At 43.6% G+C, this 26,982-nt stretch overlaps 1 pseudogene; it reads left to right on the top strand.

Annotated features, from left to right (window-relative positions):
- LOC141067759 (carboxypeptidase O-like) overlaps window positions 1-26,982 on the top strand; it is a 1,273,696-nt pseudogene that overhangs the window by 1,090,353 nt on the left and 156,361 nt on the right.

The raw sequence follows: 26,982 nt of genomic DNA, 5'->3' as shown, positions 1-26,982 counted from the left end.
TCTCCGTGATTTTCAATGTAGGACTGGCTCCCCTTCCTTGGGAGAATAATGATGTCTCTGTTTGAATCACTCCCCTCGCCCGTAACCTGCGATCCATTCGGACCGCCTGTATCATAGCCTTCTCCAGGGAATCAGGCGGGGGTGGAGAGCCAAGGCGTCTTTCAGATGCTCAGACAGTCCTCTACGGAAAAACCCCCGGAGGGCGGCATCATTCCAGCAGACCTCAACAGCCCAGAGTCTGAACTCGGAGCAAAACCACTCGGCTGAGTGCTTCCCCTGGCAAACTCTCATCAGCATGTCCTCAGCCATACGCATCCAATCAGGCTCATCATAAATATGCCCCAGGGCCTCAAAAAATGCATTCACAGTCATACGCTCAGGGGTTGTGGTAGGAAGGGAGAAAGTTCAAGCTTGGGGGGGCTCCCCTTAACAGAGACATAATGACCCCCACTCTCATCCCCAGAAGAGTGTGGTCTTAAGGAAAAAAAAAAAGCTTACATCCCTCCTTGAAAACTCTGAATTCATTTTTATCTCCAGAAAAGGTATCCGGTAATTTAACCAGAGACTCCAGGGAAATTAATGTAACATCCCGAGCCCCCGATGAAAAAACCCCCTGCAGTGTCGGTGATCAGCTGCTGAGACTGAGCCAGGACTCGTTGTTTTCCAAGGAGTTTCTGAGACATCTGCGTCAGGTGCTTAACCTGCTCAGAAAGAGCATGCATAGGATCCATCACACACACAGGTGAATGGGAGCAGAGAAAAAAAAAAATGGTATGGGTCAATTATAATATCAGGTTCCTGACAGCGCCGGCATGCAGCCTCCGTTGAGCAGGGACTCACCAGTGCTGTAGGGGTCCCGGGAACAGTAACAGCTGGAAAGTACGGATGCACAGGACCTGAACGCTGAAGTATTAGCAAGCAGTCACGAGACCTACGGTCACGTGACCACAAGGGGGTGGGGCTTAGCGTCCCGCTTACTGAAATGCAAGAACACTCAGAGTCAGGCAAACCAGAGATCATACACAATACAGGCGAACAAGGTACAGGAGAGACAAGCAGATGGGTGGTCAGACGAAGCCAAAGGTCATACACAAGAGGGCGGTGCAGTACCAAAGGGACGAGCAGTCGAGTCACAAGCAGAGGGTCATACACGAGAGGACAGTGCAGTACAAGAGGGTCAGGCAGAACTCGTAACAGGGACAGAATCGGATCACAAACAAACAAGCAACAAGTTATCAGGCACAAGGCACACGTATACAAGAGGTCACTTAACTCAGCCGAGGGCAGGAGTATAACTGACACCGGACCTAGGTGTCAGAGAGGCAGCACAATTAACCCATGGTCTAACCAGGACGGACCAAAGCGAAATCCCGTCCTGGAGCATGACACATTCCATCCCATCCTAGAAACCAGCAAAAAGACTCCTATATTTTGAGTGTTCAACTTGTAATATACTTTGGTGACTTTTTAGTTTATTCTAAGTTCTGTGTGGTCTGGACCTACCATGGGTAAGCATAAGGGGAGGTCAGGACTGTAGTCATGGCCAGAGACACTGAAGCATCTGTGTCCCGACCTTCCCTCACGGAAAACTGTATTCCACTTCAAGTGTACCTGCACCTCATCTGCAAAATCTTCTCCAGATACAGGAACTACTTGCTTCTTCTTCTGGTCATCTTCCAGGGGCACAGCAGTCACACACACTTTATCAACTAGTTGGCACATCATGGAATTCACATTCAACTTCACTTGTTTCCTCATCTTTCCCTACTTCGCTGACGCTTCTGTGCCGCACACGTCCGGACCGGACCACCTTAGACTGCTCCCCAGATTCTTCCTAGCCTATCCTCGCCATGATGACAATCCCTTCTGCCTGTTTCACCCCAGACTTGAAATCATCAACCACCCAGTTTGGTTGCTTCTGGTAATGCATCCAGTCCATCTGTACCGTTCCCTTAGAAGCTCCAACTTCCTTCAGTTCCTCACTCCAACTGACTCTCGCCCTAAAGGCATTCACCCAGGCTATGAGTCGCCACATATTACTCCTGTGCTGGCCCACTGCAATGATGCCCAGTGGCCATGGATAATGTGGGCTGCAGCTACTTAACGTTGCGTGGCTGCCGAGCCATCCTGGGCCTATAGGCCATGTGGACAGTATTCTGTATGCTAGAGTGCCCCCTCTAGAGTCCATTAAAGAGTACTCCGCTTTCCCTATACTATACATGAAACATTACTACACTGTAAACAATCAGGAACATGAAAACACAGTAGTGGTAATACCCAGAAGGGTTAGCAGTACCATAACAAATTAGGTAGTGCATAAAACATGAAAAACAGGAGAAACATTGGAGTCCAAAGCTATTTAAATAAAGTCAGTTTTTTATTTTATCCAAAAAGAAGGCACATAGAAGAGAACACGACAAGTTTAAAATGTGCTTAAGTGAGGAATCTAATAACTAGGTAACCCAGAGCCAATAGAAGAACAGGTCAGCACTGATGATAATCAAAAAATCCAAATAGACAATCCTACTGAAATATAAGTAGGTCAGAGACTATATTTTTGTTTCAATACATAAGAGGCGCCGGCCGTCCCCCAGTGACATCCGCGCGTCTTGTGATTCCTGCTTTGCCTTGGTGACGGCTAAGGAGTCGTCTCTATTGTAATTACTATTGAGGCCCACTATAAGTATATTACTGGTGATGGGTTAACAATGTCTTTTTGGAGTATTTTTTTCCAAGTACATAAAACATGTAGCAATACCAGTAAGCGAAAGGACATAAATACTGCACTGAACATTATTAAACCCACCCCTTTACACATGCGCTTAAATTAATGGCACTTAATGCTATTGACATATACCTTACAACTATCCACAGTGTTTCTTTCTTGGTGTCACCTAAATGCTACGCATTTGTGATTCTCATTTACCCAGCTTTCCCAAGTTCTATACTGATCCCTAGCCTATTCCTTACCTACCTTCATGTCTCCTCTATTTGTTTTTTCTGTCTATTATGTTTACATGTATGATGTATAGTCTGATTTTATATGTGATTTTCTAAAATACATATTATGTGTACTAGACCCCAATCAGAGGACCATAAAACATCCAGACTCCTTATCTATGAACTGGTCCAATGTTTATATTTATGTTTCTCCCTCTCCCATATTGATAGTTCTGCTTCACGTCACTTGTCTTATCTATTGCATTTTTTCTAGGCTGTATTGTGCATAAATATGTGACTTCAGATTTTGTATTAGTCTAGCCTGATGAAGAGACCTGAGTAGTCTCGAAAGCTTGCAATGTATTACCATCTTTTCAGTTAGCCATTAAAAGGTATCAACTACTGAGGACTCTCAATCCTGAATATTTTTCTATCTACTGGCTAACACGGTACAAAGATATACATCTTTCCTGTATCAACTATACATAGACACCCCCTCAGAGTATCCGCTTAGTGTAAATTTCTTTTGAGAAATCACACTCTCATGGTGCTAGAAAAATGTCTTTTACAGATCCATTGTTCTTTATGTGCCACTTCTGTGTAACATACATAATCATCACTAACAATGATCCTGGACAAATTTCGTAGTAACAGCCTTATTTCAATGATCACCTAAAAATAAAGAATGGCATAATATACAGTCTGTAATTATGAAACCAGGGTGTGAACCTAGACATTCCTCTTTAGATCATACAGTTCACCACCTTAACAGATTTTTTATGTCATCTAGTATATCATGGAAAGATCTCACCCAAATCTTTACATTCATGGGTTCCTCCATGTGACGCTCCCTTCTCCCTACGCGTTTCACCAACCAGATCATCAGGGGAGTACTGAGTACAGCGTTATGCCTACATGAGAAAAATGCCATCACTGGGCTGTTCATTTACCCGCTTTTTATAGCATGCACTCTTCAGTGTGTTCCCGCCTCATAAAGATGGGCGGGTGTATGCCCGTGACCACTTCCTGTTTCTGTGTCACTATAGTGACAAGCCCGTTACTCATATATTCCTTCACATCACTTACTCACTTCCTCACATAGCATATTAGTAGTATGCGATTACATCGACCTCCATTTAAAACACATGATCGTGCGCACTCTTTTCGGGTTGCATAGTAACGCACTGACGTCATCTTTCTTTAGCGCATGCGCATTCTTCTTTGTCACGTCCAACCCTCTTTCTTACGTCACGGCGCCTATTCACTTCCATCATTATATCAACATCAGGGTTATTACGGCGCCTGCGCACTCCCAATCATAGCCGCTTCTTTGCAGGCTTTAACTTCTTAATGCACGCAAGTCCCTTACCGCGCCTGCGCACTCCATAAACAGCCGCTTCTTTGCAAGCTATAATTTATAAATGCACAAAAGTCCCTCCTATCACAGGATTATCTTATGGGAGCACTTATAAATTTATATACCCTTAACATGCACATCTATTAACAGTTCTTTCTCATCTGTCAAATGAATGGGATTAGTATTATTTAACAAAACGAAGATGCATAGGGGCTTTAGTGTTTTTTAGCCGATCAATATCAATCTATACCCACATATAGTTATGATTGATATCTACCGCCATCAGATAATGAATGGCATATAAATACTTCACATTGTAGTCACCAATTATAACTGAAATGCTCACTATCCAATCCTCAAATATACATGTGGGCATAAATCTTACCCTTGTACAGGAATGGGTTTCACAGTCATTTTGGGCATATTTCAATATTTACTATCCAGTTTTGGGACTTTTAGGATACTGAAAATATTAAACTCCATTAAGTAACCCCTAAAAAATCCTCTCAACTATCCCGAGCGATCACTCAAGACAATGTACAGTACTAGACTCAGACTCGATACATCTACCTTCCAGAAGAGACTTCTTATCTTCTCTTTATCCTATTCTATTTTTATTCCTAAGTTTTAACTCCGTGTTTAGACAAACAAAAAAAGGGGGGGAATAACCCATTAGAGAAGTATAACTCCTTTGGATTCCCTCCCGAGTAACCACACTACCCTTTAACCCCTATACAGGGATCTGGTTTTACGTGGGGCACAATGGAGCTTGTCCTCCGGGGCTCACATCTCATTGCATATGGGTCAGTAAATTACAAAAAAGCCGTAAAAGATAGTTGGTCATTCAGGCCTGTTGGTTGGAGTGTTCTCAGCCAGAAAATCCATCTACATTCCCTTTGGAGGATCGCTTTGTCCCAATCTCCCCCTCTATGGGGGTAAGGAACTTTCTCGATCCCAACAAATTGAATTTTGCTATGATCACCCTGATGTATCCTACTGATGTGGTTTGCTATAGCTATATCTCTTTGGTTCACCACATCACCAACATGTTCGCGTATTCTCTTCCTGAATTCCCTTCTTGTTTTCCCTATATATTCAATCCCACATATGCACGTTGCCTTATAAATCACTCCAGTGGTTCGACAATTTATAAACTGTCTGATGCTATAAACTTTCTTGTTGTTTGTACTCCTAAAGGTTTTCCCTTGTGTTACTGACTGACATGCAATAAAAAATCCCTCTTCGGTGACCTCTTATGGGAGCCTCTATTAAATTTACCCCTTTGTCCTCCTCTTCCTCTACCTCTGAAATGCCTAGATCTACTCTCAGTGTCAGAAAATTCTGCCTCAGATGAGGATATATCAGTTTCTGCTGGTCTGTTATTTCTGACCACTTGTACTGAGTAGGCTTTGTTATCTCTGAATTCTTGGAGATCCCTATTATACAGCTTATGTTTCTTCTCTTTCAGATGATACTGAAATTTCTCTAGAGTATTCTGTAAATTGACCTCTTTTACCGTAAAATCAGACTCACCCGAGTACTTTTTCGTGATCTCAATCTGATCTCTCAGGGATTCTGTAAGTTTATTAAGATTACTTTTTTCTTCCTCTAAGAGGAGTCTCATAAATCTGATCGAACTCTCTGTTGCTTCCTTCTCCCACTTAGTGAGTAAGGACGTGCTCCTATACCTAAACCCTGGGGTGAGGGTAATCCTCAGATGACGAGGTACAATACCTGATCGTATGTAATTTTCTAGACTTTGAACCTCCCACCATGAGGCTATCTGATCTCTATAAATTTTATCAAGTTCCTTAAAAGCTGCACTATATGTCGGAGTATATCTTTTTTGTGTAAACACCTTATCAGAGAATACCTCTTTGGCCTCTGTAATCCATATGTTTGTATCAATGCCTGTAGTCAAGAAACCTGCCATTGCCTGTATCAAGACGGTTAACAGCGAGTGATCTACTAGCTAGAAGACTAAATCTACACCAGCAAGCTAGAAAAATACCAGAAATAAAACTAATCTACTTTATTCAAAATTAGATTTAAAAAGGACTTAGTCCATTCATAAAAAATGTACATGTACAAAAAGACAAACACTTACAAGAAAAAACCGCTCTGTCAGATGCGGTAAGACCAAACTTTTAAACACCTTACCGGTATACCCTTAGTGTCGTTATCCAACTATACATAGACACCCCCTCAGAGTATCCGCTTAGTGTAAATTTCTTTTGAGAAATCACACTCTCATGGTGCTAGAAAAATGTCTTTTACAGATCCATTGTTCTTTATGTGCCACTTCTGTGTAACATACATAATCATCACTAACAATGATCCTGGACAAATTTCGTAGTAACAGCCTTATTTCAATGATCACCTAAAAATAAAGAATGGCATAATATACAGTCTGTAATTATGAAACCAGGGTGTGAACCTAGACATTCCTCTTTAGATCATACAGTTCACCACCTTAACAGATTTTTTATGTCATCTAGTATATCATGGAAAGATCTCACCCAAATCTTTACATTCATGGGTTCCTCCATGTGACGCTCCCTTCTCCCTACGCGTTTCACCAACCAGATCATCAGGGGAGTACTGAGTACAGCGTTATGCCTACATGAGAAAAATGCCATCACTGGGCTGTTCATTTACCCGCTTTTTATAGCATGCACTCTTCAGTGTGTTCCCGCCTCATAAAGATGGGCGGGTGTATGCCCGTGACCACTTCCTGTTTCTGTGTCACTATAGTGACAAGCCCGTTACTCATATATTCCTTCACATCACTTACTCACTTCCTCACATAGCATATTAGTAGTATGCGATTACATCGACCTCCATTTAAAACACATGATCGTGCGCACTCTTTTCGGGTTGCATAGTAACGCACTGACGTCATCTTTCTTTAGCGCATGCGCATTCTTCTTTGTCACGTCCAACCCTCTTTCTTACGTCACGGCGCCTATTCACTTCCATCATTATATCAACATCAGGGGAATTACCGCGCCTGCGCACTCCCAACCATAGCCGCTTCTTTGCAGGCTTTAACTTCTTAATGCACGCAAGTCCCTTACCGCGCCTGCGCACTCCATAAACAGCCGCTTCTTTGCAAGCTATAATTTATAAATGCACAAAAGTCCCTCCTATCACAGGATTATCTTATGGGAGCACTTATAAATTTAAAGGAAAGATAAAGAGGTCACACGTTTCATTACTAGGTTTTCGAATGGATCAGTAAAATTTAAAGAAATTTTAGAAAGACATTGGCCAATTCTCAAAATGGATATGGATATAGAGAAAATTTTAGGTTCTAAACCACAAGTAACATACAAAAAGAACAAATCTTTAAAAGATAGACTAATGCACAGTCACTTTAGAGAGACTCAAGCACGTACCTGGCTAGAAGGAGAGGTAAAAGGTTGCTATAGGTGCGGTAACTGTATTGCATGTCAGTCAGTAACACAAGGGAAAACCTTTAGGAGTACGAACAACAAGAAAGTTTATACCATCAGACAGTTTATAAATTGTCGAACTACTGGAGTGATTTATAAGGCAACGTGCATATGTGGGATTGAATATATAGGGAAAACAAGAAGGGAATTCAGGAAGAGAATACGCGAACATGTTGGTGATGTGGTGAACCAAAGAGATACAGCTATAGCAAACCACATCAATAGGATACATCAGGGTGATCATAGCAAAATTCAATTTGTTGGGATCGAGAAAGTTCCTTACCCCCATAGAGGGGGAGATTGGGACAAAGCGATCCTCCAAAGGGAATGTAGATGGATTTTCTGGCTGAGAACACTCCAACCAACAGGCCTGAATGACCAACTATCTTTTACGGCTTTTTTGTAATTTACTGACCCATATGCAATGAGATGTGAGCCCCGGAGGACAAGCTCCATTGTGCCCCACGTAAAACCAGATCCCTGTATAGGGGTTAAAGGGTAGTGTGGTTACTCGGGAGGGAATCCAAAGGAGTTATACTTCTCTAATGGGTTATTCCCCCCCTTTTTTTGTTTGTCTAAACACGGAGTTAAAACTTAGGAATAAAAATAGAATAGGATAAAGAGAAGATAAGAAGTCTCTTCTGGAAGGTAGATGTATCGAGTCTGAGTCTAGTACTGTACATTGTCTTGAGTGATCGCTCGGGATAGTTGAGAGGATTTTTTAGGGGTTACTTAATGGAGTTTAATATTTTCAGTATCCTAAAAGTCCCAAAACTGGATAGTAAATATTGAAATATGCCCAAAATGACTGTGAAACCCATTCCTGTACAAGGGTAAGATTTATGCCCACATGTATATTTGAGGATTGGATAGTGAGCATTTCAGTTATAATTGGTGACTACAATGTGAAGTATTTATATGCCATTCATTATCTGATGGCGGTAGATATCAATCATAACTATATGTGGGTATAGATTGATATTGATCGGCTAAAAAACACTAAAGCCCCTATGCATCTTCGTTTTGTTAAATAATACTAATCCCATTCATTTGACAGATGAGAAAGAACTGTTAATAGATGTGCATGTTAAGGGTATATAAATTTATAAGTGCTCCCATAAGATAATCCTGTGATAGGAGGGACTTTTGTGCATTTATAAATTATAGCTTGCAAAGAAGCGGCTGTTTATGGAGTGCGCAGGTGCGGTAAGGGACTTGCGTGCATTAAGAAGTTAAAGCCTGCAAAGAAGCGGCTATGGTTGGGAGTGCGCAGGCGCGGTAATTCCCCTGATGTTGATATAATGATGGAAGTGAATAGGCGCCGTGACGTAAGAAAGAGGGTTGGACGTGACAAAGAAGAATGCGCATGCGCTAAAGAAAGATGACGTCAGTGCGTTACTATGCAACCCGAAAAGAGTGCGCACGATCATGTGTTTTAAATGGAGGTCGATGTAATCGCATACTACTAATATGCTATGTGAGGAAGTGAGTAAGTGATGTGAAGGAATATATGAGTAACGGGCTTGTCACTATAGTGACACAGAAACAGGAAGTGGTCACGGGCATACACCCGCCCATCTTTATGAGGCGGGAACACACTGAAGAGTGCATGCTATAAAAAGCGGGTAAATGAACAGCCCAGTGATGGCATTTTTCTCATGTAGGCATAACGCTGTACTCAGTACTCCCCTGATGATCTGGTTGGTGAAACGCGTAGGGAGAAGGGAGCGTCACATGGAGGAACCCATGAATGTAAAGATTTGGGTGAGATCTTTCCATGATATACTAGATGACATAAAAAATCTGTTAAGGTGGTGAACTGTATGATCTAAAGAGGAATGTCTAGGTTCACACCCTGGTTTCATAATTACAGACTGTATATTATGCCATTCTTTATTTTTAGGTGATCATTGAAATAAGGCTGTTACTACGAAATTTGTCCAGGATCATTGTTAGTGATGATTATGTATGTTACACAGAAGTGGCACATAAAGAACAATGGATCTGTAAAAGACATTTTTCTAGCACCATGAGAGTGTGATTTCTCAAAAGAAATTTACACTAAGCGGATACTCTGAGGGGGTGTCTATGTATAGTTGGATAACGACACTAAGGGTATACCGGTAAGGTGTTTAAAAGTTTGGTCTTACCGCATCTGACAGAGCGGTTTTTTCTTGTAAGTGTTTGTCTTTTTGTACATGTACATTTTTTATGAATGGACTAAGTCCTTTTTAAATCTAATTTTGAATAAAGTAGATTAGTTTTATTTCTGGTATTTTTCTAGCTTGCTGGTGTAGATTTAGTCTTCTAGCTAGTAGATCACTCGCTGTTAACCACCCTTTATTCTCCGGTGGCCTTTTGCTACTCCGCTTAGTTTCTAGTTCTGATCCAATTTCTGTTTTTTTTTTTAATTTTATTGAAAATGCAGGATTTGTATAAATAGCAATTTGCAGCATGCCACAGATAATGTTGGCATTATAGAAATAAAATGATTCTTTATTATTATTGTTGTTATTATATTAAGATTAAAAGCTGATTTATAAAAATGACAAGGTGTGAAAATGAGGATAAGGCCACGATCACATGTTCAGCATTTGATCAATATTTTACTTCAGTATTTGTAAAGCAAAACCAGGAGCGGGTGAAAAATACAGAAGTGGTGAAGTGCTTCTATTCTACTTTTCCTCTGATTGCTCCACTCCTGATTTTGGCATATAAATGTTGATGTAAAATAGTGACCAAATACTGTATGTCTGAGCGTGGCTTAATACTGGGTTTGATGGCTTGTGCCATCTATATAGATATAGACACTGAGCTCATTGATTAGCTGCAGAAGTGTCGACATGACATCACCGCTGTGTCCGATAGCACAACACTGGACCCAGGGAGGATAAGGCCCCTTTCATTGACACATATTTACATGTCAGGTCAGAGTGGTGTGGCAAGAGTGTTCACAAGCTGTCAGCTTGTGAACACTCTTGCCACACCACTCTGACCTGACATGTAAATATGTGTCAATAAAGGAGCTATATTTTATCCTGTCGAGTGCGACCTTTCCTATACTTGGATTCAATGATTTGATCGCTGCGAGGTCAAGCACCCAGGAGCATTGGATGACAGCCTGCTGCCAGACACATACCATCAGCTGATATATGGTAATAGCGGTGCCGTCCGCAGTTTCTATTCATATATATATATATACACACACACACATACTGTGTATGTATGTATGTGTATATATATATATGTGTATGTACAGTCATGGCCAAAAGTATTGACACCCCTGCAATTCTGTCAGATAATACTCAGTTTCTTCCTGAAAATGATTGCAAACACAAATTCTTTGGTATTATTATCTTCATTTAATTTGTCTTAAATGAAAAAACACAAAAAGAATTGTCCTAAAGCCAAATTGGATATAATTCCACACCAAACATAACAAAGAGGGTGGACAAAAGTATTGGCACTGTTCGAAAAATCATGTGATGCTTCTCTAATTTGTGTAATTAACAGCACCTGTAACTTACCTGTGGCACCTAACAGGTGTTGGCAATAACTAAATCACACATGCAGCCAGTTGACATGGATTAAAGTTGACTCAACCTCTGTCCTGTGTCCTTGTGTGTACCACATTGAGCACGGAGAAAAGAAAGAAGACCAAAGAACTGTCTGAGGACTTGAGAAACCAAATTGTGAGGAAGCATGAGCAATCTCAAGGCTACAAGTCCATCTCCAAAGATCTGAATGTTCCTGTGTCTACCGTGCGCAGTGTCATCAAGAAGTTTAAAGCCCATGGCACTGTGGCTAACCTCCCTAGATGTGGCCAGAAAAGAAAAATTGACAAGAGATTTCAACGCAAGATTGTGCGGATGTTGGATAAAGAACCTCCACTAACATCCAAACAAGTTCAAGCTGCCCTGCAGTCCTAGGGTACAATGGTGTCAACCCGTACTATACGTCGGCATCTGAATGAAAAGGGACTGTATGGTAGGAGACCCAGGAAGACTCCACTTCTTCCCCCGAGACATAAAAAAGCCAGGCTGGAGTTTGCCAAAACTTTACCTGAAAAAGCCTAAAACATTTTGGAAGAATGTTCTCTGGTCAGATGAGACAAAAGTAGAGCTTTTAGGGCAAAAGCATCAACATAGAGTTTACAGGAGAAAAAAGAGGCATTCAAAGAAAAGTACACGGTCCCTACAGTCAAACATGGCGGAGGTTCCCTGATGTTTTGGGGTTGCTTTGCTGCCTCTGGCACTGGACTGCTTGACCGTGTGCATGGCATTATGAAGTCAGAAGACTACCAACAAATTTTGCAGCATAATTTAGGGACCAGTGTGAGAAAGCTGGGTCTACCTCAGAGGTCATGGGTCTTCCAGCAGGACAATAACCCAAAACACCTTCAAAAAGCACTAGAAAATGGTTTGAGAGAAAGCACTGGAGACTTCTAAGGTGGCCAGCAATGAGTCTAGACCTGAATCCTATAGAACACCTGTGGAGAGATCTAAAAATGGCAGTTTGGAGAAGGCACCCTTCAAATATCAGGGGCCTAGAGTAGTTTGCCAAAGAAGAATGGTCTAAAATTCCAGCAGAGCATTGTAAGAAACTCATTGATGGTTACCGGAAGCGGTTGGTCGCAGTTATTTTGGCTAAAGGTTGTGCAACCAAGTATCAGGCTGAGGGTGCCAATACTTTTGTCCGGCCCATTTTTGGAGTTTTGTGTGAAATGATCAATGTTTTGCTTTTTGCTTCATTCTCTTTTGTGCTTTTTTCATTTAAGACAAATTAAATGAAGATAATAATACCAAAGAATTTGTGTTTGCAATCATTTTCAGGAAGAAACTGAATATTATCTGACAGAATTGCAGGGGTGTCAATACTTTTGGCCATGACTGTATGTACTGTATATGTGTGTGTGTGTGGGTGTCTCAATGACGTGTGTGTAAATATATATATATATATATGTATGTATATGATATGTATTCTATGTGTATATACAGTATCTATTCTTTCTTTGGTGTTTTAACCTGTCAGGAGCATAAAAAAACGATCCGTCACCGGCATCCGTCATTTGACGGACGATGACGGATCCTGTGCCCATAGGCTTTCATTCTAGCAAACGACGGACTGCGATGGATCCATCGCTGTCCGATTTTTCGACGGACACAAAAAACGTTGCTTCGTGCGTCGTGTCAGGCCTCCGGACAAAAAATTTTTGACGGATCCAACGAACGACGGACCATGAGGCCATCCATCGCAATCCGTCACTAATACAAGTCTATGAGAAAAAAAAAAACGGATCCGGCGGCATCCTTTGCCAGATCCATTTTTTTCAAAAATTGCCAGATTGCGACTGATGTCAAAAAACTGATATGTGAAAGCAGCCTAAGTTAAGTTTGGTTTGCTTTTTTAAATTAAGTAAAGTGGTAGACAAAAGTTTTCTGAATTGGAATAACCCCATTAGGGGCAATCAAATTAACGACAATAACCAAAAGTTGTATTTCTTCAAAAACAGGAACGTCTGTGGAGAAAGAATAGAGCACCATATAATAATGGCACCTGTTATGGAGTGGACCTGAATAGAAATTTTGATGCCAAGTGGTGTAGTAAGTAGAATTTTGAGGGGTTTTTTGCCTAAGAGCTATTCCACATTTGGCAATTTATCACTAGATAATAGTTGCATATAAATTTCTAGTTAACTCCAAATGTTTTGTGTCATTCACAATGGAGCATTATGGTTGTATACTTTTCCACACAGTTTTGATCTTAACCCCTTCCTGACATCAGACGTACTATCCCGTCCATGGGACCCGGGCCCCTATGCCCATGGACGGGATAGTCAGGGCTGCCACTAGGAATTTCGGGGCCCCATACTGGCAAAATTTTCGGGGCCCCCTTTAGACTCCGCCCAGGCTCCATCCAGCCCCGCCTCCACCCCTCGAACTGTCCACAGTCCCACCGCTCTCTCTTGGAAAAACTCCACTTCTCACCTATCACACATTAACAGTTCCCATCACCAGGTCACACATATAGCCAGCAGCTTTTGCTTTGGCCAAAAGATTGTTTTAAGCCGCCACCATAACAGGGTAGACACTTTTGGCCAGGCCCTACTCTACTGTAACCTATTAAATATTTGTTAAAATATGCAATACAATTTAGGTATATTTTTATTTATTTTTCAATTTTTTAAAATGACCAATAATATCACATACAAGGAACAAATACCACCGCACCATGTCCAGACCACAACTTACCACCACATACAAGGAACAAATACCGCTACACCATGTCCAGACCACATATTACCACCACATAGTGACCTATAATAAGACATACAAGGAACAAATACCGCCATACCATGACCAGACCACATATTACTACCATAGTGACCGAATAATATCACATACAAGGAACAAATATCACTGCACCATGAACAGACCGCAAATTACCACCACAAAGTGACCAAATAATAGAATATGCAAGGGACAAATACCACTGCACCACGCCCAGACCACATATTACCACCACATGGAGACTGAATACTACAATACTGACATTAATAAAAAAAACATAATACTATGACCATAAGAGACATTATACACACAAGATCTGTACTTAGTATGCAGTGTCTGTGTACAGGTAATATAGTGATCAATGACATTATACACAGGAGCTCTGTATATAATGTACAGGTAACACAGTGATCACCGGTGACATTATACACAGGACCTCTGTATATAGTGTAAGTGTACAGGTAACACACTAACTCACCAGTGATGTCTCTAGGTGAAGTCCTTCATCTTTGGTTTTCATCTTTCATCCAGCACAGATCGCCATCACGTCTTCCAGCCAGCACTTGTCTCTGCAGGAAATAACACAGTTATCTAGAGCTCCACTTGCAGAACACATTACTTATTTTTTCCCAACTTCTACATTACACCACATGAAGAAAAAAAGGCGACATAGTATCACTGTACACAGTAACAGGACCGCCCCCCCATTTACAACAGTATCCTCAAGAAAATAAAATAAATACATCACTGCAGTAATAATATCCCTTAATTAGCCCCTATGGTAATAATATCCCCATCCTGACCCCCGTGTGTCTCATTCCTGGCTTCAGCCATATGTTCTCCCATCCCACCCTCATCAGTATCGATTCTGCCCCATATGATCTCCCCTCCTGACCAATCTGTCTAAATCGTATCCATCCTGCCCCATGACCCTGCCCCATCTGTCTCCAATCATGCCCGGTGTCTCACATTCTGCCCCCTCCTGTGTCTCACTGTCACATTCTGCCCCCTCCTGTGTCTCACTGTCACATTCTGCCCCTCCTGTGTCTCACTGTCACATTCTGCCCCCATGTCCAGCATTCTGCCCCAGTGTCTTGCATTCTACCTCCAGCGTCCAGCATTCTGCCCGCAGCGTCCAGCATTCTGCCCCAGCTCACAGCCTGCCCCCATGTCCAGCATTCTGCTCCTAGCGTCCAGCATTCTGCCTCAGTCTCCAGCATTCTGCCCCAGCTTCGAGCATTCTGCCCCATGTCCAGAATTCTGCCCCAGTGTCCAGCATTCTTCTGCCCCATGTCCAGCATTCTGCCCCGTCTGACACAGTCTGCCCTCATATCCAGCATTCTGCCCCCAGCATCCAGCATTCTGCCCCCAGCGTCCAGCATTCTGCCCCATGTCCATTCTGCCCCCAGTGTCCAGCATTATGCCCCATGTCCAGCATTCTGCCCCAGTGTCCAGCATTCTGCCCCATGTCCATTCTGCCCCCAGTGTCCAGCATTATGCCCCATGTCCAGCATTCTGCCCCCAGTGTCCAGCATTCTGCCCCATGTCCATTCTGCCCCCAGTGTCCAGCATTATGCCCCATGTCCAGCATTCTGCCCCAGCGTCCAGCATTCTGCCCCATGTCCATTCTGCCCCCAGCATTCTGCCCCCAGCATTCTGCCCCATGTCCAGCATTCTGCCCCCAGCATTCTGCCCCCAGCATCCAGCATTCTGCCCACAGCGTCCAGCATTCTGCCCCATGTCCAGCATTCTGCCCCCAGCATTCTGCCCCCAGCATTCTGCCCCCAGCATCCAGCATTCTGCCCCCAGCATTCTGCCCCCAGCATCCAGCATTCTTCCCCCAGCATTCTGCCCCCAGCGCCCAGCATTCTGCCCCCAGTGTCCAGCATTCTGTCCCCAGCATTCTGCCCCCAGCGTCCAGCATTCTGCCCCCATCATCCAGCATTCTGCCCCCAGTGACCAGTATTCTGCCCCCAGCATTCTGCCCCCAGCATTCTGCCCCCAGCGTCCAGCATTCTGCCCCCAGCATTCTGCCCTCAGCGTCCAGCATTCTGCCCCCAGCATTCTGCCCCCAGCATCCAGCATTCTGCCCCCAGCATTCTGCCCCCAGTGTCCAGCATTCTGTCCCCATCATCCAGCATTCTGCCCCCAGTGACCAGTATTCTGCCCCCAGCATTCTGCCCCCAGCATTCTGCCCCCAGCATCCAGCATTCTGCCCCCAGCATTCTGCCCTCAGCGTCCAGCATTCTGCCCCCAGCATTCGGCCCCCAGCATCCAGCATTCTGCCCCCAGCATTCTGCCCCCATCATCCAGCATTCTGCCCCCAGTGACCAGTATTCTGCCCCCAGCATTCTGCCCCCAGCGTCCAGCATTCTGCCCCCAGAATTCTGCCCCCAGCGTCCAGCATTCTGCCCCCAGCATTCTGCCCCCAGCATCCAGCATTCTGCCCCTAGCATTCTGCCCCCAGCATCCAGCATTCTGCCCCCAGCATTCTGCCCCCAGCGTCCAGCATTCTGCCCCCAGCATTCTGCCCCCAGCGTCCAGCATTCTGCCCCCAGCATTCTGCCCCCAGCGTCCAGCATTCTGCCCCGGACCTCCTGGATAGCCACTCTCAAAAAAAAAAAAAAATTCTTCTTACCTTGTTATCTGGCTGTGCTCCAGCGGCGAGGCTCCCTCCCTCTCCCAGTCCCACGTGGCACACTGACTGAATGAGGAAGTGGAGGAGCAGAGCAGTGTGTGACATCAGGTGAGGGCGGAGCTGTGGCTGGACCATTGTGCAGGGGGGGATTTCGGCGCTGGCTGGACCATGGTGTGGGGGGGCTGCCCGAGGGGCCCGGCAGGTGCTGAGTCTGAATTTAAAATAAAGCTGCAGAAGCCTGAATAAAATGTAGGGGGGCCCCAGCGCGGATCGGGCTTCCAGCGTGGTCGGGCCCCCCTAATCACCGGGCCCCATACACATGTAAGGCCTGTCATGCCCTGATGGCGGCCCTGGGGATAGTACTTCTACCGCGATCAGCGGCGCCCACGTGGTGAGCGCCGCTGATTGCGGCCGGGTGTCAGCTGATTATCACAGCTGACACCCGACACAATGTGTCAGGGGCGGTCACGGACCGCCCCGGACACTTTAACCCCTTGCACACCGCGATCAAACATGATCGCGGTGTACCGGTGGTTAAAGGGAAGCATCGGCAGGGAGGGGGCTCCCTCCGTGCTTCCCTGAGCCCCCCACGGCAGCGCAATGTGCAGCGCTGCTGCAGGGGGCTCCTTTCCTGCAGGCCCCCGAATCCAAGATGGCGACGGGGGCCTTCGGGGGCCTGCAGGAAGCTGGCTTCCTCAGTGCCTGCAAAGCGCAGGCATGAGGAAGCCTTCTGCACTGCCTGTGACAGATCGCTGATCTGTCACAGTGATCTGTGATGTGACAGATCAGCGATCTGTCACAGAACAGTGATGTCCCGCCTGGGACTATTTAATAAAGTAAAAAAAAAAAATTAAAAACAAGTGTTAAAATAATTTTAAAAAAATCGCCAAATAAATTACAAAAAAAAAAAAATATTCCCCCAAATAAATCCATTTTTTGAAAATAATAAAAAAAAAAAACAATAAAAGTACACATATTAGGTATCGCCACGTCCGTAACGACACGTCCTATAAAACTGTCCCATTAGTTAACCCCTTTAGCAAACCCCTTAAAAAATAAAAATAAAAAACGAAGCAAAAAATAATGATTTATTATCATACTGCCAAACAAAAAGTGTAATAACGCGCGATCAAAAAGACGCATATAAATATCCATGGTACCGCTGAAAACGTCATCTTGTCCCGCAAAAAACGAGCCACCACACAGCATCATCAGCGAAAAATAAAAAAGTTATAGCTCGCAGAATAAAGCGATGCAAAAAAAATTATTTTTTATATAAAATAGTTTTCATTGCATAAAACCGACAAAACATAAAAAACGAACTAAATGAGGTATCGCTGTAACCATACTGAACCGAAGAATAAAACTGCTTTATCAATTTTACCGCACGCGGAACGGTGTAAACGCACCCCCCAAAAGAAATTCATGAAACGCTGGTTTTTGTTCTTTCCACGTCCCAAAAATCGGAATAAAAAGCGATCAAAAAATGTCACGTGCCCGAAAATGGTACCAATAAAAACGTCAACTCGTCCCGCAAAAAATAAGACCTCGCATGACTCGGTGGGTCAAAATACGGAAAAATTATAGCTCTCAATATGTGGTGATGCAAAAACTATTTTTACAATAAAAAGCGTCTTTTAGCCTATGACAGCTGCCAAACATAAAAACCGCCATAAATATGAAATCAAACCCCCCGTTATCACCCCCTTAGTTAGGGAAAAATAATAAAATAAAAAAAAGTATTTATTTCCATTTTTCCATTACGGTTAGGGTTAGGGCTAGGGTTAGGGTTAGGGTAGGGTTAGGGCTAGGGCTAGGTTTAGGGCTAGCGTTAGGGCTAGGGTTAGGGCTAGGGTTAGGGTTAGGGCTGAGATTAGGGTTAGGGGTGTGTTGGGGTTTGGGTTGGAGTTAGAATTGAGGGTTTCCACTGTTTGGGCACATCAGGGGCTCTCCAAATGCAACATGGTGTCTGATTTCAATTCCAGCCAATTCTGAGTTGAAAAAGTCAAATGGTGCTCCTTCCCTTCCAAGCTCTGACATGCGCCAAAACAGTGTTTTACCCCCACATGTAGGGTATCAGCCTACTCAGTACAAATTGCAAAACAATTTTTGGGGTCTAATTTCTCCTGTTACCCTTAGAAAAATAAAAAATTGGGGGCAAAAATATCATTTTTGTGGAAAAAAATGATTTTTTTTATTTTCACGTCCGATCGTTATAAACTTCTGTGAAGCACTTGGGGGTTCAAAGTGCTCACCACACATCTAGATAAGTTCCGTGGGGGGTCTAGTGTCCAAAATGGAGTCACTTGTGGGGAGTTTCAATAGTTTAGGTACATCAGGGGCTCTCCAAACGCGCATGACACCCGCAGACCATTCCATCAAAGTCTGCATTCCAAAACATCACTGCTTCCCTTCCGAGCCCCGACGTGTGTCCATACAGTAGTTTTCTCCCACATATGGGGTGTCAGCGTACTCATGACAAATTGGACAACAACTTTTGGGGTCCAATTTCTCCTGTTACCCTTGGGAAAATGAAAAAATTGGGGACTAATTGATCATGTTTGTGGAAAAAATACGATTTTTTTATTTTCATGCCCGGGCATTATAAACTTCTGTGAAGCCCTTGGGGGTTCAAAGTGCTCACCACACATCTATATAAGTTCCTTAGGGGGTCTCATTTCCAAAATGGGGTGATTTTTGGGGGGTTTCCACTGTTTAGGTACATTAGGGGCTCTCCAAAGGCAACATGACACCCGCAGAACATTCCCTCAAAATCTGCATTCCAAAACGTCACTACTTCCCTTCCGAGCCCCGACGTGTGTCCATACAGTAGTTTTTTCCCACATATGGGGCGTCAGCGTACTCAGGACAAATTGGACAACAACTTTTGGGGTTCAATGTCTCCTGTTACCCTTGGGAAAATAAAAAAATTGGGGACTAATTGATCATGTTTGTGGAAAAAATACGATTTTTTTATTTTCATGCCCGGGCATTATAAACTTCTGTGAAGCCCTTGGGGGTTCAAAGTGCTCACCTCACATCTAGATAAGTTCCTTAGGGGGTCTAGTTTTCAAAATGGGGCCATTTGTGGGTGGTTTCCACTGTTTAGGTACATTAGGGGCTCTCCAAAGGCAACATGACACCCGCAGACCATTCCATCAAAGTCTGCATTCCAAAACGTCACTACTTCCCTTCCGAGCCCCGTCGTGTGCCCATACAGTAGTTTTCTCCCACATATGGGGTATCAGCATACTCAGGACAAATTGGACAACAACTTTTGGTGTCCAATTTCTCCTGGTACCCTTGGGAAAATAAAAAAATGGTGACTAAAAGATCATGTTTGTGGAAAAAATACGAATTTTTTATTTTCACGCCCAGGCGTTATAAACTTCTGTGAAGCACTGGGGGGTTCAAAGTGCTCACCACACATCTAGATAAGTTCCTTCGGGGGTCTAGTTTCCAAAATGGTGTCATTTGTGGGGGTTTCCACTGTTTTGGTACATCAGGGGTTTTCCAATCGCGACATGGTGTCCGATCTCAATTCCAGCCAAAAACGTCAAATGGCGCTGCTTCCCTTCCAAGCTCTGCCATGCGCCCAAATAGTGGTTTACCCCCACATGTGAGGTATCAGCGTACTCAGGACAAATTGACAATAACTTTTAGGGTCCTGTTACCCTTGGAAAAATAAGAATTGAGGGTGAAAAGATCATTTTTGTGGAAAAAATATGATTTTTTAATTGTACGGCATTATGTTATAAACTTCTGTGAAGCCCTTGGGGGTTCAAAGTTCTCACCACACATCTAGATAAGTTCCTTAGGGGGTCTAGTTTCCAAAATGGTGTCATTTGTGGGGGGTTTACACTGTTTTGGTACATCAGGGGTTTTCCAATCGCGACATGGTGTCCGATCTCAATTCCAGCCAAAAACGTCAAATGGCGCTGCTTCCCTTCCGAGCTCTGCCATGCGCCCAAATAGTGGTTTACCCCCACATGTGGGGTATCAGCGTACTCAGGACAAATTGCACAATAACTTTTGTGGTCCCGTTACCCTTGGAAAAATTACAGTTGGGGGTGAAAAGATCATTTTTGTGGAAAAAATATGATTTTTTAATTGTACCGCTGTACGTTATAAACTTCTGTAAAGCCCTTGTGGGTTCAAAGTTCTCACCACATATCTAGATAAGTTTCTTGGGGGGTCTAGTTTCCAAAATGGGGTCACTTGTAGGGGGTTTCCACTGTTTAGGTACATCAGGGACTCTCCAAACGTGACATGGCATCCGATCTGAATTCCAGCCAATTTTGCATTGAAAAAGTCAAACGGCGCTCCTTCCATTCTGAACTCTGCCATGCGCCGAAACAGTCGTCCCCCCCCACATATCAGGTATCAGCGTACTCAGGACAAATTGCACAATAACTTTTGCAGTCCAATTTCTCCTGTTACCCTTGGTAAAATAAAAAAATTGAACCTGAAGTATTTTTTTGTGAAAAAAAGTTAGATGTTCATTTTTTTTTAAATATTCAAAAAAATTCCTGTGACGCACCTAAAGGGTTAATAAACTTCTTGAACGTGGTTTTGAGCACCTTAAGGGGTGCAGTTTTTGGAATGGTGTCACTCTTGGGTATTTTCTATCATATAGACCCCTCAAAGTGGCTTCAAATGTGATGTGGTCCTAAAAATAAAATGGTGTTGTAAAAATGAGAAATCACTGGTCAACTTTTAACCCTTATAACTTCCTAACCAAAAAAAATTTTGGTTCCAAAATTGTGCTGATGTAATGTAAACATGTGGGAAATGTTATTTATCAAGTTTTTTGTGTGCCGTATCTCTGTGATTTAAGGGCATAAAAATTCAAAGTTGGAAAATTGCAAAATTTTCTAAATTTTCGCCAAATTTCCGTTTTTCTCACAAATAAACGCAAGTTATTTGAATGAAATTTTACCACTATCATGAAGTACAATATGTCACGAGAAAACAATGTCAGAATTACCGGGATCCATGGAAACGTTCCAGAGTTATGACCTCATAAATGTACAGTGGTCAGAATTGTAAAAATTGGCCCGGTCATGAACGTGCAAACCACCCTTGGGGGTGAAGGGGTTAAGATACAAAATTCTGTGCCGATTTTCCTTTTAATATATAATTTGAGTATTTACTAGAAATATATGACTTTGTTTGATAATCTTTCGCCAATCTCAAATTCAGCACGAATGTATCTCATTTGGATTTGTGTTCGAATTCCTGAGCATTTTTCCTAAAAATCTGCAAAAGTCGGCCAAAGTTCGGTAAATGACCGAGTTCACTAAGGGATCTTTCAGACGTCAGTGTTTCAGGTAGCAGCATGGGCCACAAAACATCCTACAAATGTGCACACCGATTGCACATGGATGATATCCCTGTGTCAACAGTGTGACATTTCCCGGTGCTTGAGAATCAGCAGTACTGTGCACACCATTCCCCGGTGGCATGTGCTGAGTGAAGGCAGCTCACATCATGGTACCCTGCTTGCATTGCGATCAGCGCTAGCAGGAGTCAATGTTGAGAGTTGTATTCAACTTTTAACGGCAAGAGCAAGTGGTGACTGATGGAAGTATTCATCAGTCACTAGTTGTGCTATAAATAGAAAAAAAATAAAGTTTGGTTCCCCTGTAAGCTTCAGCAAGGCTGGTTATCAAGAATAGAGGGGTCCCCATGCCATATTTTTTAATTATTTATGTAAATAATAAAAAAAACAGGGTGAGGTGCCCCCCCTTTTTAACAACCAGCCAATCTAATGCACTGTAGACAGCTAAGGGCTCATATTCCCTGGCCCGTAAGGGGCCATGATTATTGTCCTCTCAGCAAAACATAGCAGCCCAAAGCCACCCCAATTGCCATGTGATGGTGGCAAATGGGGTTCATATTTGTGGGGTTGGTGTCATCTTTGTATAATCCGGTGACATGAAGCTCACGAGTTAGTAATGGAGAGGCGTCTACAAGACGTCCATCTATTAATAATTCTACAGTTATATTGTAAATAAAGACACAGCCACACCAGAAAATACAAAGGTGACATCAACCTCAAAGATGAATCACACTTGCTACTGCCACAGGACAAGTGGGAAGAACCAGGCAAAGCTCCAGAATTGGGGCATCTAATAAATGCGCCTTTTCTAGGGCAGATGTGGGCTGATATTTTCAGGCTGTGGGGGAAATATTTATGGCCCCTTACCATCCTGGGAAAAACAACCACCATCTGTCAATTTCAGCTTGGCTGGTTGTCAAAAATGGGGGGGGTGTTAAGTTATTAAACACTGTAATTAAAAAAAGCATAAGAACCCCACTATTCTTGATAACCAGCTTTGCTTAAGCTGGTTTCTCACTAGCGTTCAGGAGGGCTGCAGATGGCAGCTTACTTCCTCCTTTCTTCCTCCGTGAAGTTCCGCCCACGGTCCACTTACTGCTGCATGCATCCAGCATTTTCTTGAGTACCTATCTTTAACATTGGGTACGCAGTGACATGCGTTGTATGTGGATGGGTCCGCATGCGGCGATATGAAGTGTGTGGCGACCGCATGGAAACTCAAAATTTTGACATCTGAGGGTTAGGCTATGTCCACACGTAGCAGAAAATTTCTGCTTAAAAACCGGACTCCCTTCCCAGAAACCGCACTTTTTTTTCTGCGGAAAACCGCGCGGTTTCTGGGAAGGGAGTCCGGTTTTTAATGCGTTTTATTCCGCGCGGTTCCAGACCCATAGAAATGGCCAGAAATGCGGAAAAATCCGAAATTAATGAGCATGCTGCGTTTTTTTACCGCAAAGCGTTTTTTTCGTGGTAAAAAACGCATCAATATGCACAAAAAATGCAAAATGCATAGAAATGAATGGGAAGCTTATTTTTAGCATTTTTATAGCGGATTTATTGGCAAATCCGCTAAAAAAATGCTGTGTGTGCACACAGCCTTAGGTCGGGGTCACACTAACCGACACAAAATACGGTCCGTAGTTTACATGCGTAATACGGATGAATGTCCCCTAAATTGTGCTCCGTATGTCATCCGTAAGCAAGGTGTGGTCACGTATTTTGCGCATGTCAGCATCCGAATGTAATCCGTATGGAATCCGTATTGCGAGATTTTCTCGCAAGATTTTTCAAAATGGACATTTAACGGTTTTGAGGCCTGCTATTTAAATCATTAGCCTGCACCCTATTTATTAGCTCAGGAACAGGTGGCAGCCTTCATTCTGTCCATTTGTGACCATGCCTTCACTAGGTGTGTTGGTGTTGTATGTGCAACATGGCAGTCTGAGTTTGAAAACAACTGAGCAGGTTCTCTTCAACTGGCTTTTGTCACACCGCTTTGGCCAACCATACCCAGTGATAGTGGATCCGCGGAGGAGGAGACGCATGTGGGTACATCCACTTTTGAGGCAACGACTCACAAGAGGTCATTTTCACCACCTCTATTCTTCTCTGCGGGAGCATCCTGCAAAATTCTACCAATACTGTCGCATGAGCCTTGCAACATTTGATTAACTCTTGGAGACAGTGCGCCCTGGGATAACCTTTCAGGACACAAGGATGCGCAAAGCTATATCTGCAGAGGAGCGACTTCTACTCACATTTCGGCATGTACTACACAACCACATTCTCTATGTTCATGATGTGTTGCCCAAAGTATGTATTTATTGCTTCATGGACTAATTTTAATGCCCTCATCTTATTCCAGATATGTTGAAACTTACAGACCAGAATGTTTTGTGTAATATGTACTGAATATCACTTAGTCATTGTACGACCAAACATGTGTGTGTTAGTAGATCTGAAATCCTAACAAGTTTGGTATGTATGTACCTGTTTTTTGTTTAATTTGTGCATTCTAAAATGTCCCTTTTCTGTTGTTCTTCAGCTTCCTGTCCACTGGCCTGTCTTATACCGCCCTCCACCTTGAGTTTCTGATTGGAAGATCTACCATTTCTGGCATAGTCAGGTCGACATGTAGTGAAATATGGTCAAGACTACATCAACTCATCATGCCCGAGCCCAGGATGGAAGACTGGTTGAGGATATCAAGGGACTTTGAGGAGGAATACCAGTTTCCTAATTGTATTGGGGCCCTTGATGGCAAACATATCCGGGTGTGTAAGCCGCCGAACTCTGGCTCCCAATTCTTCAATTATAAACAATACTTTTCTGTTGTATTGTTGGCTCTGGTCGACCCTCAATACAAGTTTATAATTGTTGACATTGGGGCCTATGGAAGGACGGGAGACTCTAGAGTCTTCAATACTTCCATTATGGCTCGGCGGCTACGCACCAACCAGTTGGATCTACCACCACCACCACGCCAGCTACCAGGCTCCACTCAAGAATCTGTCCCTTATGTCCTTGTGGCAGATGAGGCGTTTCAGTTAACGCGCAATGTCATGAGGCCATATCCCGGGCGCAACCTTGACCACCGGCGCAGAATTTTTAACTTGCGCCTATCACGTGCTCGGCGACTGGTGGAGTGTTCCTTTGGCATTCTTTGTGCCAAATGGCGGGTACTCCAGTCTGCCATTCAGCTGAGTGAACAAAATGTTAATGAAGTAATTAAAGCCTGTGTGGTTCTTCATAACTTCACCAAGATACATGATTGTTCCTCCTCTGCTGGTATTGTGCGTGGGTTGGACAATGTGCGTAGGGCGAGACCACCTATCAACCCTCAACGTAGACCTCTCTCTTGTCTCAAAGTGCGTAATATTTTCACAAATTACTTTATGTCACCTGAGGGTGAAACTTCTTGGCAAGAGCATGCTGTGTCTATGTTATAATTTTTTGGTTTATGTGTGTCTAAATATATATATTTCTACCACTTATGATTCTTTGAGTGTTTTATTGCATTGGTAAGCATATGTTAGTATGCTGACACTGTTTTTTATAATTGACACAGAGACGTTAAATGTAATAGACAAATGTTTACTTTTGCCTTTTTTGGGGGGGTTTTAAAGCAAAACATATTATTGCCATATGAGAACTGTGGCAATGGGCCAAATTGGCCTTTTTGCAGATGTCAACATTTGCTCAAAATAACATTTTCACACACAGAGACAAAAAAAAATAAACATTATGCAATACCAAAATGGCTACATTATAAATTGTGGAAAGTTGGGGAAGGAGAAGGCGGAAGACCAGCCTGTGGTTGCTGCTGGCTACTTTGCCCAACATCACCCTGTGTGGGGGCATACTGTTGCCCATGATGTGGGTAATGTACTGCCTCCTGGGATTGTTGTGGGTACTGGCCAGAGTGATACTGAAGAGGGGCATCTTGTTGGGTCTGGTAGGCCCGTGTCTCATACCCACCAATATATCCATGTCGCCCCCAACCAGGTTGGGACCAGCCTCCAACACTGGGTGGGAACAAGTGGCCATATTGGTGAGGTTGGCTAGAGCCAGACATATGTGGCTGCTGTTGGGAAGGTTGGGTAGGGGGAGGAAGGAGGTGAGGTGTAGGCCCACGTATTTGAGGATCCTCAGAGCCTGCTTGAGCAAGGATGTGTGTGGGGTGTCTAAGGCGCATTAGATTTCTGGGTGAAAGCTGCCACCTCTCCAGATATTCAAAATAAAAATATGGGGTATTGGGGTGTGTGCAAGCATCAAGCAGGATCTGAAAACATCCTCGAATACGGAGCCTCACCTCACGGGAAAGGGCACAAAGGTAAAGGGCCAGGCTGCGCGAGTATGCCTCCTCGCCATCATCAGTATTGACTCTAGCCAAACAGTTGAGGACCCCAGTGTCCACATTTCTACGTGTATCCTGGGCAGGGATCTGGCGCCTTCTTCTTCCTTGCCGGGATGGTCCAGCAGGCTGTGATGAGGCCTGGATCTGGGCAGTTGGGCTGCTGCTCATGTTGCCCTGCTCCTCCAGTATGGCTGATGGTGCAGCAACAGACGGTCCTGGTTGTGGGGTTTGTGGCACAGGCACTGGGTTTTCCTGTGAGGATTCTTCACCCATGCTTCTTGACGAAGAAACGAAACGCACGTTGGGGCGATAGGGAAGCCAGTGCCACACACTTTAATTATGTAAGTGCCTCGATATAATCACCTTTATCTACTTAACCTTGGTAGGGTTCATACTGTAATCCTAGATGGTTGAAGTACTTAGTGATAGCTGAGTTGTACAATATGTATACCTAGAATTCATATGAACCTGTTGATTGGTTATGCCTGTTTCCACTGTGGAAGGTTCTTTCTAGCTTAGATGCATTTTTCATGGTTGTAACCTCTGTTCTACATATGTATGAAGTCTCCATGCACTTATTAGTACATATTGTTTTGGGCAATTG

The sequence above is a fragment of the Dendrobates tinctorius genome, unplaced genomic scaffold (assembly GCF_039654945.1).
Source record: "Dendrobates tinctorius isolate UK_male_01 unplaced genomic scaffold, ASM3965494v1 ptg000254l, whole genome shotgun sequence".
NCBI lineage: Eukaryota > Metazoa > Chordata > Amphibia > Anura > Dendrobatidae > Dendrobates > Dendrobates tinctorius.
Note: the sequence above shows the minus strand (reverse complement) of the source record. Positions and strands in the feature narration are given on the sequence as shown.